Here is a 10,395-nt window from a genome sequence, read left to right as displayed (position 1 = left end):
CTAAAGTGTTACCAAAAACATATAACTTTGTCTTGAATTTGAAAAAAACCCATCATTTTATTTTTCACTAAAGAAGGGTTCGGTGAATGCGCATATAAAACTGGTGGGGTTCGGTACCTCCAACAAGGTTAAGAACCACTGCTCTAACCACAAGGCCATTTGAAGCCTACCATAAAATTGGTTTCACTTTTAAGAGGCAAGCTTTTTGAAAGTCATAATTGGGTAGTTTAATAAACTCAAACAATACATTGCTCTTTTATTATGAAATTAGCTAGAAGTGGTTGAAATGTAAAATTTCATTGTCAAACTGTGTACTTATAGTGTCATTAGTTCCATCTCTATGCCTTGAACATGAGGTCTTCTTTTAGAAATATGAGTTTAAGTTTTTTAAATAAAATGCCATAAAAAATAAGATACAATCAATTTGGCTGTCAACGTTCAATGATAAGGTTGTCTGAATAAAATTAGGAATGTGTAACACAGACACAGACACAGCACCAACATTTGGGAAGTAGGATGAGGTGATGGAAGAAAGGTAAAAATGTATATATCTATTTGTGGCAGCATCGGACAAAGTTATGTTTAAGTTTCACTTTTGCATATTGTAGCACATAATTGTGGTGCGTTCAAGGAACCTTGATTAAAAAGGCTTCACTAGTTTTTTTTTACAAAAAAGGAGAGGCTTATCCCCCCAGTAGACACACTAACAATTGCAATTATAATAAAGATGTCTTATTATGATAATGATTATCCACTAATGATCATTCTACATGAATCCGATTATCAGAATTTTTTTTTTTAACGCATTTTACTATTTTTACTTTTGAGCATTCCTCGGAGGGTTCCCTCTGCATCAGGTATTATCTAAGCCATGGGGTGCTTTGCTTCAGCATCCTGTTGGCTGTGGTCTTCTGACTTTCTGCTGCAGACAGCTTTTGTGATAGTGTTTCTTCACTTGGCTCCTCGGTACTCACCCATGCATTCATTTGTGTGTGTTTGTGTGCACACGCGTGTGTATGTGACTGATGATAGGGAAGGTGGGGCTTGGGGCATTGATTTTAAGTCTGTAAAGCCCTTTGTGTTGCATTTATTTTATGAATGAAAAGCGCTTTATACATAAAGATTGATTGAAAAACATTTTTTCTTACCATAAAAAAAATCTTGTATAAAATTTAAAAACTGCATGCAAAAACCTTATTAAGTTTTTAAAAAGCTAATTGCAACCAAATTAACTATTTGGGAAATTGAATAGCAATAGAGTAGCCAAAGGACAAAAAAAAGTCATCAGGGAGTTAACAGCGTGTTTGGATTCAGATTTTTTTAGACTTTTTTTTTGCTCAAATCCCTCAATCAACTTTGTCCTAAATATATTTAACAAAGATGTCATGTTTTTTTCCAACTCTTTGAATGTTCATTTGATTTTTTTTTTTTAAAGATTTGCATAAAATGAGTTATCGTCCACGTAGTAAATGTCCAATGGCTGCAAGGTACCGGGTCAAAGATGAGACCTAAATATACGGATCAGTAATGAAACTTATTTTATGCATTGTTTTTATTTTTTGCTGTGTAAAATTGCAAACTTTATAGCAGTGTAATATCATGGGGACAAAACAAAGTCTCCATTGACTAGCATTTTTAACTAATTGGAACTTTTTGGTCCTTTAGCTATTCAATTGAGTTACATAAAAATCCTAGTGTATCACTGGTTTATGAAAGTATTTGAAATGAAAATATTAAAATTAAAGATGAAAAAAACCCTCTTAGGAAAAAAAAATTCTAAAAATAATTCCATTCAGAGTTACACAACCAAAATTATGGACATAATTAGAGCCAAAATCTACCTCAAAGAAGGAAATTTTCCTCAATATACTCTAACAAATAAGTAATATTAAAGACCAAAATGGTCTTTAATATCCTCATTTCAGTGACCACCTGTCAATAGCAGGTGAACCTTGAAGGAGAACTACACTTTTTTTGGAACTTTGCCTATCATTCACAATCCTTATGTAAGATAAGAACACATTTTTTTTGTGCATTATAATTTGTGAAATATGGCAAGTACAATGTGGCTAAGAATGCAGCTAATGGGTGTACCCCAGAGCTGGTATTCTGACATATGACTTTTTCCCGGAAGTGAAAACCAGTGACGGTCGACCAAGCTAAGATGACTGTTGTACAGCAAGTCGCGCGCAAACTATCTAAGTACGAAAGAGGCTGAAATCTTCCTACAAAAAATTCAACTATGCAATTGAATATATCCCTATACTTTATATCAAAAATGTTTTTCTCTAGTGATATCAAGGACTACATTGGTTGCGTTTCCAGACGTTTTACTCTTTTATTTAGACACGCAGAGTTGGTGCTTTTAGAAAACAGTCATAACAAACATGTTTAAGAAATACAAATAATGTCAAGATAATACTTAAATGGGAAATAATAATCGTTAAAAGTCTGTCAAACAAACCTTTAACGAAGTGATCACTGCAAACTTGTGCATTCTTCGACTCTGCTCCCTTGAACTAGAGTGTGAGCTGAATGATTTTCTCGTTGTCCCAATTACGCCCATAAAGACCTCTAAAGAAACATCCAAAAAACTATTCTCCATTTACATGTTGTGACCTGAATATTGACCAAGTATTAGCGATGTTGTTATTATAAGTGTAACGACTGGGTCGCATGTTTTATGCTGAGGTCATTCTTCCAAGATGCAGACGGATTCCGGACACAGGGTGCAGGAAGGAAATTATTTATTCTTCATAAAACAGGAAACACGTGCCGATAGCACGGATGGCAAAGCAAAGTAGAGCCTAGCGTGGAAGCTAGCATATAAAGACAGGAATCAAACAAACCGTCGTTAACTGTTGCTTGTAGAAAATTAGGAAGCCAGACAGTGTGTGGCGAGCAACGTAAATAAATAGCACTCTGATTAGTGCCTGGCAGCAGGTGAGCATCCCAGACACTAATCAGAGGCAGCTGCAACCAATCAGCACCCATGGTAACCAAGGAGACACAAAACAGGGGTGCTGAAACAGAACTTCGGTAGTCAAAACCAACAGACAAAACATGATCCGGGCTACGGATCATAACAATAAGCACTAACGCAGACAAACTACTTGTAGTGGGGCTGTGATCATGAAGAGCTATGAGCCAGTGAGCTGCTGCATCGCATCTGAGCTGGTGAAAGTTGATTGTAGATTATAAATCATGCTTCTCACCTGGATATTAGAAGGTTTTAGCAAAAATACAGAAATTGTTACATTTTGACATCCAATTTAGACCCGGAGATGGTGAGAAAGGAATGATAAATTGCTCGCCTGTGGCCACTTTTTATTTCATTTTAACCTGCAGGTGGATTATGATTAATTCTTCATCTAAACGGGTAGATGTCCCAGTGCTGCATGATAATGTTTCACTAAAGATCAAGGAGGCAGATATTATACGTTCTTAACGTCTTTCTGCTCCTTTTCATTAATGTTGTACTTTAATATTATATTGATTGATTTATTTGTATGTTATCCCTTTGTTTGATTTTTTATGAAATAAATAAATAAATGAATTGAACTGGACTGAAGATGGATCTGTTTAGCACACCACTTCTTAAACATGTAGATCATCCTTCTTATATTTAGGCTAAAAAAAATATTAAAGTTCTGTTTCATAATTTTTCCCAAAGTAATGTTTCATGGCTCTCATGAAGTCAGTCATGAGCAGAGTAGAAGTTATTGTTGAGAGAAAAGCAAACTTTGTGATGCGTCTGTGAAATTAAGACGCCACCGTATGCTTAAAATGAGCAAAATATGTAAATGTTAAATGTTATTATAAATATGACTGTTACTACATTAAAAATATACTTACATCATTTATATAAAACGTTGATGGATGTTTTTGGATGTTTTTAGAGCGCTTTAGAGGCGGATTAAAAATGGCTGCCGCTGGCTACGTTGTTCGCTGACTTTTGCCAATGTTTATTTATGAGTTGGAATGCATTAAAAAAAAGAAAAAAACATGTGCTTATCTCACATAAGCATTGTGAATGACAGGCAAATGTTTAAAAAAAAGTGCAGTTCCCCTTTAAATAGGCTAAACTATAGGGTACCACCATACAACATACTGTACTGTATATCAGACATCATACACTGTGTATCACACATCATATGACATATATCAGACAACATGCAACATCTATCACACATCATATGACATGAAGTGTGCACATGTTCAAATAGATGACAGTGTGCAAAGGTTGCTTCTTTGTGAAGGATGGAGAGTCTTTAACCATTAATCACATTGCACTGCAGTTATTCCCCCCCCCCCCCTCTTCTCCCTAGAATGTACAAAACAGAGCTGGTCCCTGAGGGAAGCTTGATGCACTGTTACCACAATTTGAGGATGTATCATCCTGCTGAAAGTTACAAAAACAGTGCACCACCTGCAAACCAGGTTTTTTTTAATTGGCCCTCAGCATTTTATTAAAATAAGACTATTTAACTTCTCTTTTTTGTCTTAATCCAAAATCCTCAATTAAAATAAATAGGATATTAGCCAGAGAGGATCGTCATTTGTGATTGACACTTTTTCAAGAAAATGGACCAATACTAATTGGTGGTCAATCGATTGGCACATCCCGAAAGCAAACATTCTTTTATCAAAACTACCCAAAATGTAAACGTTTTTTTTCAAATGACTGAATCCGCCTGTGGGCCAAAATGTTTGTCTTTTAATAGGCTCAAAAAAACGTGCCCATCCACACACCATCATCACACCCAACCCTATAGCCCCTCAATGATGTTATAACTGGTTGACTAGTCTCTGCTTTATTTTATTGAGTACAACTACGAAATAAAAGTTGCAAGTGCCAACATTTTGATAAAGAATGTGAGAAACACTATTTAATTCAAGACAGGATTCAAAGGTACTTCATCCCTCCCCACCTTCCTCTCCCCTCATCACCATCTTCGCCAACAAGAGTCTTTATCAGAGGCAAAAGTGATGTTAAATGTTCATTTATCAAATTCATTTGTGTGGGGCTACATTGATCAATCGATTAGAAAAAAGCTTTGATGTATATTTTGGTGCTATGATTAATTGTTTATTGAGTGTACTGTAACTGATCAAATCAGGACCACATGGAGTCATTTCTGCATGGCTGTGTGCCGTGATCTGTGTATCAGGCATTTCTATTTTTTATTTCATTAATACACACATGTCCAGGGTGTACTCCGCCTTCCGCCCAAATGCAGCTGAGATAGGCTCCAGCACCCCCCTGGACCCCAAAAGGGACAAGCGGTAGAAAATGGATGGATGGATGTTGAATGTGCAATTTCAATGTTGATGATTTGCATATATTGGGAAAAAAGGCTTTGTTTATTGTACATATTTTCACTAAAATATGCATTGAGGTTATAGAGTAAGTTTTATTTAATGACTCGATTAATTGAACAAACTAATCAATAGATTATTCGAATAGTAAAATAATCGATAGCTGCAGCCCAAAATTTGTCATGTAATTTGTACAGTTATTTTACATATTTATAGTTATAATTATTTTTTGTTAATATATTATTTTACTGTTTCAATTAATAATTTTTTTTTAAATTATTATTTCTTTTCGGGATTTTTTTAATTAAAAGTACAATTCAATCTTCGTCGGCCATCTTGGAAAGAATTACTCCCGAAAATGTAAGTACCAGTACTGATCTTGAATTTATTGTCCTTATACATGCATAAAAAATACAGGGTAACGAAATGTGGTTTACAATCTAATCCAGAAGTGCATTATTTGTATACATTATTTACATATCTGTGTACAGAATAAATTATAAAAAATAAAAAAAAATAAAAAAGTAAACTATATATATATATATATATATATATATATATATATATATATATATATATATATATATATATATATATATATATATATATATATATATATATATATACTGTATATATATATATATATATATATATATATACTGTATATATATATACTGTATATATATATATATATATATATATATATATATATATATATATATATATATATATATATATATATATATATATATATATATATATATATATATACTGTATATATATATATACTGTATATATATATATACTATACATATATATATATATATATATATATATATATATATATATATATATATATATATATATATATATATATATATATATATATATATATATATATATATATATATATATATATATATATATATATATATATATATATATATATATATATATATATATATATATATGTATGTATGTATCCTGGACAAGACAGGTTAAAACAAATAATAAAACAAAAAAAATTTAATGAAATAAAATTCTTAAATTAAAAAAAAAAGAAATATACAAACGTGATGTGATGGATCAACAGTATAATATGGATATAGACATGATATCAATATACAAACTAAATTATAGCACATACTGTAAATAGTTATGAATGTACAAAACTAATATACATGATTATGTTCCAAACATATAAATGGGTAAAATCAGTAAAAACAGTGTGAATATAATAAGTGGGATCAGTGGGAGTGAGAGTTTAAAAGAGAGACATATCTGGGGAAAGAGCTGCTCGTGAGTCTGCTAGTTTTAGTCCATATTTAATGTACAAAATGTATCAAAATGCCCGCCAAGCATCCTTGAATTTTTTTGTATGCACCTCATAAAAAAGTGAAAACCCCCAACCACCCACGCCCCGGCTCCGGCTTATTGCAGCCCTCTGCGCATGTGAGGTTAATGATCAGCATATTGATTTATTAACATTACATGTTTTTTTCATACGCCGCGCAAAAGCCAGGCTGAGCAGATGTCTCCGTGTCGTCCATCAAACACGCCGGCTGTTTGTTAGTCCTGCAGGACCTGCCCGGGGTGGAACACACACCTCCAGCGGGGAGGATGATGAAGGATATCAGGTAGCTCACAATCTGTCATCATCAAAAACACTAAAAGCTCTTCAATGACGGAGAAGAAACACAAAAATGCAGCTTTTAGCCGACACTTGCTGCAGAATTCAAAGTGAAACAGACACCAAAAGGACATTTGAGGATCTAAACCTTCACTCCCACGCTCACTCAAATTCATTCAAGGCCTTCCCTCCCTCAGGGTTTCCCTCACATGGCTGTTTCACGAGGGCATGTATCAGGCTTCTTTCTCTGACTGCATTAACTTTGGCCTTCAGGAAAAGCACTCTCACGAAAAAAGGTTTTGCCTGCAGACCATTTAATCATGAGCCGTATTACACTTTGCCATTTCAAGCAGCCACCAATGAGACTTCATGTGCCGCATTCCAGTTGAATCAATCAACTCAATGTAATTCATGTGCAGTAAGCTTGGTATCGATTCAATACCAATTAAATACAGGGCCAGTGTTACCTTAAAGCAATACTTTTAGGTTAAAAGTGTTCAAGGTTGTTGAATTATTTTGTGATTTCGCCTTAAGTTTGTTGATCACTATCCCTGATAGCTCAGCAGTTGCATGGGACTCTTAAGAAAGGGCAACTTTCTTAGGAATGTTATATACAGTGGTACCTCGTCTTAAAGCTAATTGTAATGCTTTAAAGTTGTAAGCAAATGATGACTTCCCGTTGAGCATGGTCGGTGCAAGGCGTGCTTTGCGGGGGCTCTGGGAAAATATGATAATTTTTATATTTTATTGGCACTTTTACTAATTCAATCAATCAATTAATCAAAGTTTATTTATGTAGCCCTTAATTACAAATGTCTTAAAGGGCCACAAGCCACAACGACATCCTCGGATCAGATCCCACATCAGGGCAAGAAAACACTCAACCCAATGGGAACAACGAGAAACCTTGGAAGAGACCGCAGATGTGGGGAACCCCCCTGGACGACTGGTGCAATGGATGCTGAGTGGATACAGTTAATAATGTGAGAGTCCAGTCCATAGTGGGGCCAATTCCAGCCGTCAAATTTACCATACTTTTTGACTTGTCATGTGTATGGTAAATTTGTCCAGACATTGCGCCTGCAAATTCCGCAATGTCTGGACGAGTCAAATCCGACAAGCCAGGATGCACCAGTGCGTTTTCGGATCCAGATACCATGGAGGAGTCGGTCATCGACTCGGCCCTTTGTACGTTTGTAGAAATATATCGATAAAAAAGGCGAGATATCTCACACTTTTGGTGTCTGCAGTCCTTTAGCTCCAAAATGGCGAATCTGTGAGTCTGGCTCTGGGATAAAGTGATCCGCAACGTTGCCGGAAAGAGAAGACCAACCCTCACGTTGAGACATGAATGTAGCCTCTTTTTCACTTGTCTCCATTCAAGATGATCCCCTGCTGGCCTCCTAAAAAACTGGACTTTCAAATGAAGTCGGAACTCGGGGTGACCACTCCTTTTGCATCAGATGGTGACGTCTCTGCGCCCCGACGTGTCTACAGTACATGCAAGAGGATCCCCTGCTGGCTCCACTATGGACTGGACTCGTACATTATTAACTGTATCCACTCTGCATCCATTGCACCGGTCACCCAGGGGGGATCCCCACATCTGCGGTCCCTTCCAAGGTTTCTAGTTGTTCCCATTGGGTTGAGTTTTTTCTTGCCCTGATGTAGGATCTGAGCCAAGGATGTCATTGTGGCTTGTGCAGCCTTCTGAGAAATTTGTGATTAAGGGCTGTATAAGTAAACTTTGATTGATTGATTGATTTCTGTGTTATTAATATTTACTTCACTAACTGCTTCAATGCTATCATTTTTCGTATCATATTTGTACATATTTTGTTGTTCTGCTGTTGTTGTTGTTGTTGTTTCTCTTTCTTGTCCCCTTCTTGTCCCCGCAATTTCCCCCTCTGTCTTCCTTATTTTTCTTCTTTCAATTCCCTAATGCTCCGATGCGGCTGCGCCAAACATGGATATAAATTCATTTAATTAAGTCATATACAAAGGAAGTATATGACTTAAGTATCCCACACTTCTCTTTCGTAAAGTAAATCTGTACAGCATATATGGGCATCTACATCAACAATATGATTTGTCTGAGTAGTTAGACAGGACAAAAAAATATACTTTTTTTTTTTGCTCTTGAACAAGACTCCCGGGATGTCGGCCTCTGTACCCTGGGAAGAGCTGAAAGCATACATAATATCCTATACAAATTATGAGAAAAAACTCAGGAAGAATACATTGACTAGTTTGACACAATGCATATCTCTGTTAGATACTGTAACTTGTATTCCACCTCTCAAAACCCAGACACTTATAAGGAAAGTCTCACTCTACAGGCAGAACTTGATGTCCTTGAGACAGACAGTGCTACTGAACAAATACCTTGTTCAAGAACTCAGTTTTATGAATATGGCGATAAAGCTGGTAAACTATTAACTCATCAACTACGCCAGATATCAGCATCCCATTATATTCCGAAGATTCAATCCGATTAAGGTAGCGTTACGAATGATTTTGAGATCAATAACGTATTTTGAAGTTTCTTTGCATCCCTCTACTCATCTTTTCAATGTTCTACTCCTGAGCTTGATAATTTTTTTGCCAAGCTGGATATCCCCTTGCTTGATCAGTCTGCTGCGATGGAGTTAGAGGGACCAATTACTGCTGCCGAATTAAATGTTGCAATGTTATCAATAGAACACTGAAAATCTTCGAGACAAGATGCCTATCCTCACAAATTTTTCAAAAAATGTTGGCACATTGCCGCAATCTATCGTATGGAGTGGAATTATCTATTTAATGTCCTGGAGAGATTCGGCTTTGGTAACAGTTTTATTTCATGGATTAACCTCCTATATTCATCTCCTGAGGCATTGGTCAGGACAAATAATATTCAATCAGAATATTTTCACCCTTACCGTTACACACGGCAGGGCTACCCCCTGAGCCCATTGCTTTTTGCTTTGCCATTGAGCCTCTGTCAATAGCGCTTAGTACCAACCCGCTCATTACGGGAATATGTAGACACAATGTTCGGTGAAAGTTTCTATCTGTGCAGATGACCTCCTTCTATATGTCTCAGACATCTCTGTCTCTGTCCCGGGTGACTTAGTACTCTCTAAGCTTTTGGACATATGTCTGGCTACAAATTTAACTTGGGTAAAAGTTAAACATTTTCTATAAATTTTGCTGCTAATAAATATCCTCTACACACCTTTCCCCTTTAAAATTGCCTTGCAAAGTTTCACACATTTGGGCGTGCAGGTCACATATAGACTTGCAGAGCTTTGTTCCACTGTTGTCCAGAATCCAGAGAGATTTTGATTGCTGGTCCTTACTTAATTTATCTACAGTGGCTTGTGTCAACTCTGTTAAAATGAATGTACTCCCGCAATTTTTTTCCAGTGTACACCTCTTAGATAGTCCATTGATTTTCAAATATT

This window comes from Entelurus aequoreus, linkage group LG05, assembly GCF_033978785.1.
Source record: "Entelurus aequoreus isolate RoL-2023_Sb linkage group LG05, RoL_Eaeq_v1.1, whole genome shotgun sequence".
Classification (NCBI taxonomy): Eukaryota; Metazoa; Chordata; class Actinopteri; order Syngnathiformes; family Syngnathidae; genus Entelurus; species Entelurus aequoreus.
The sequence above is the reverse complement of the archived record's forward strand: the minus strand, read 5'-3'. Positions refer to the sequence as shown.